This window comes from Oenanthe melanoleuca, unplaced genomic scaffold (genome assembly GCF_029582105.1).
Source record: "Oenanthe melanoleuca isolate GR-GAL-2019-014 unplaced genomic scaffold, OMel1.0 S002, whole genome shotgun sequence".
Classification (NCBI taxonomy): domain Eukaryota; kingdom Metazoa; phylum Chordata; class Aves; order Passeriformes; family Muscicapidae; genus Oenanthe; species Oenanthe melanoleuca.
In genome coordinates, this window is record NW_026612651.1 from 485538 (window position 1) to 489011 (window position 3474).

General features: G+C 38.3%; 1 pseudogene; it reads right to left on the reverse strand.

Annotated features, from left to right (window-relative positions):
- Nucleotides 1-2811, reverse strand: part of LOC130266245 (tubulin-specific chaperone C-like) — a 4267-nt pseudogene extending 1456 nt beyond the window's left edge.
- Between the last annotated feature and the right edge of the window lie 663 nt (nt 2812-3474).

The window sequence follows — 3474 nt, forward strand, 5'->3', positions numbered from 1 at the left end:
AGATTTCCTAGATGTATATAATTGTCTTGTTTTTACATATGGTGTTACAAATGCTGGGAAAACTTACACTTTCCAAGATAAAAGTAGAAATGAGTTCTTCTTGCAAGACTTTTTTTTTTTTAAGTAAGAATTAGCTCTAGCAGAAACATAACTTCTTCCTTCATTTAAAAGGAAGTCTCTATCCATTTGCTTCTCTAATAGTCTTCAAAAGGTCTCCTTCCATAACAAATTTAACAGCCAACAGACAGTCACTACCTGAGTTAACCTAAACAGTCTTATTACTTTGTGTCCTGGGTTGGTGTTTTGACTGACTCCTCACCCTGCCCCCCTTGGCCATGAAGCTGTCTGCTCCCGGGGGGGCCCGCCTGGGCTCGGCTCTATGAACTGGCCTTAGTTTTTTTTTCTCTTTCTGCGGTGGCTCGCTTGGCTCTGGCTGCTGCTGCTGCTGCTGCTAGTAGCTTTTCGCTGCTGTAGTAGTAGTTCGTTGCCTGGTTTGTTAGTTAGCTGTTTTTTTTCTTGATTTTTTTTTTTGGCTTTATATTGCTTGAATTATTTGTTTTAGCTCGCTGTTGTTTAAGGCTTGCTGGCTGTTTTTTTCTTTCCTTTCTCTCTCTCTCCCTCTCCCTTCCCCCCCCCTCACCTCCCGAGGATCAGCACCAGCTCGCTCCGAAGGAACCATGCAGCCTGCCTCTAGACACCGGCCAGAGAAGCATCTCGTCCTTCTAGTGAAGATCGAATCGTCCACGTCTCTCTTTCTCTCTCGGTGAAAAATTTTTTTTGTCATCTGGATCTGTGCTGGAAAGTGTTTCCCTTGTATGTGTTAATAAATAAGTTTTTTCCACTTTTCCCCCTAAGTAAAGTATTTTTTCTTAAGTCCAGTGGAATAAAAAATTGGGGGTTTATTCCCTGGGGAGCTCTTCTGGGGGTTTTTTCCCCTAAGTTTGTCCAAACTAGGACATTTCTTATTTGGTGGCCCGTACAGGGAAGGAAAAAGTAAAAAAAACTTTAATAACATCTTGTTTTTAATTTGCCTGTATTAATATCAGTATGTTTTTTGAAGCCATAATGTCTTTTAAATTGAAAGCCTGTCTGTATGTTTGCTCTTTAGAGTTTTTTAAAATCTTAATACCCCTGTAGTCTTTGGGCCTGTTCTCTTACTCAGAGATAGCCCCAGTGTTGTCTCTAGCACGTAGTTTTTTCATAAAAGGGGTATTAGCCAAAATACTCATTAGGCTAAGCTTAGTTGTTATAATCTGCCAAAAGTTTATGAAAGTGTTAAAATCCACTTCAGGAATGTACAAGTCGTAGTTTGTGTTGTGCACTCAATTCATTAAAGGAAAAGCAAGCAAAAAAAATCTCTTGCCTTTATTTTCCTTCTTCTCCCCTAAATTATTTACATCTCTGTTAAAAAATGTTCAGCTCTCCCTAAGTGTAAAAGAAACCATCTTTCTGGTATTTAATTTGGTAAGTTTTTTCTATACTGTCTGCAGTTTATACAAAATGAAAGCTAAAATTTCTAAAAATGCAGGTGTTACAACCCCTGATTTGGTAGCAAAGCAGAGTAGAAAAAATTCTAAGTAGTGTGGCAAATGGAAGAAACTGGGCCAAATTCTAAAAAAGTTTTCTAAACCTATAATCTAAAATTTTTCATCTAAACAAATTCAAGACCCAGTCAAAATTGCAAAGTACTTAAAAAAAAAGTGTCAAAACAATTCTAAAGAAAAGAAAATCACTGCAGTAAGCTGGCTCTAGCGTACGCTTATCAAACCCTGTTAAATAGTGCAAAACAACAAACAAAGGAAAAGAAACAAAGAAATAACGTAGCTACTATTCCAGTTACTCAAACTGCAGTTAACACCTCAAGCTCCAGAACAAAGGCAAAATTAAACAGCAAGCTTCAACCTATAGCTGTGGCTACCAGTACCAAGAGTAAAAAGTGCACAAAAAAACCAGATCGGCCGGGGGAAAATAATGATGAGGAGGATGCAAGAAAAAAACCTTCAACTCCCCCTGATGTAAAATCCGAAGCTAAAGTAACTAATAAGAAATCAAATACTAATAATGAGTCCCTTTCCCTAAAAGATCTTCGTAGTCTAAAAAAAGACTATACAAGGCAACCTAATAAATCCATAATTAGTTAGCTAGTCCGGCTTTGAGATGCAGCAGGTGAGGCAACCACCCTAAATGGCACGAAAGCGAAACATTTGGGATCCCTGTCTCAAAATCCAGTCATCAATCAAGATATAATGAGGGGAGCTAATCCTCAAAGCCTCTGGTCACGTGTATTAGACAGTGTAGCACAAAAATATCTCTGCGCTAATGACCTGTACATGCAGCAGACCAAATGAAAAACCATCGAGCAAGGAGTCCAACGTTAAAAAAAAATAGCGGTAACAAAAATTATTTTCTCAAATAACGTAACAACTAAAAATCCAAATCTGGTACCATGCACACCAATTATGTGGAAAAAGCTTGTAAAGCTTAGACCATCTAAATATGCCTCAGCTCTTGCAATCATGAAACAAGAAAACATATACGAGACAGTGCTTGATATGGCAAAAAAGCTTCGGGCGTACGCTAATGCTGTGCATGGCCCAACGCTGTCCAACTGGCTTTAAATATTGCCAAAGAAAAAAGTAGCCAAAGCTCTATCTTTACACTAATTCCTAAATGGTAGCCAACGCTTTGTAAAAATGGCTGCAAAAATAAAAAGAAACGAACTAGCAGCACAGAGGAAGACCAATCTAAGCTGCAAAAAAGTAAAAAAACATAGCTACTCAGTTAAACAAGCTACCCGTAAAAGTTCGCCATGTAGACGCCCATGTCCCCAAAAGTAAAGCTAACAAAAAACAGCAAAATAACCATCAAGTAAATCAAGCAGCAAAAATAAAAAAGTTAAAAATAAATTTAAATTAAAAACATAAGAAAAAGTTGTTCCTAGCTCAATAGGCCCATGATGCCTCAGGCCATCAAAAAAGAAATGCTACCTACAAGTAGGCACAAAACCAAAAAGTAAATCTAACCATAAACAGCATTACTCAAGTTATTCATAATTGTAACACTTGCGCTGCCATCAAGCAGGCCAAGCGGGTAAAGCCCCTCTAGTATGAAAAACAGTAGTCCAAGTACAGGTATGGGGAGGTTTAGCAAATTAATTACATCGCACTGCCTCAAACCCGCCAAGGTAAACGTTATGTGCTAACCATGGTAAAAGCCACCACCGAATGGTTAAAAACTTACCCTGTATCTCACGCCACTGCCTGCAACACCATCCTGGGCCTGGAAAAACAAGTCCTTTAAAGGCAGGGTACTCCTAAAAAAATCAAGTCAAACAATAAGACTCATTTTAAAAATAACTTTGTCAACACCTGGGCTAGGGAACACAGTATTAAGTGGGTGTACCACATCCCTTACCATGCACCAGCTGCAGGTAAAGTAAAAAAGTACAATAAATTGTTAAAAACCACCTTAAAA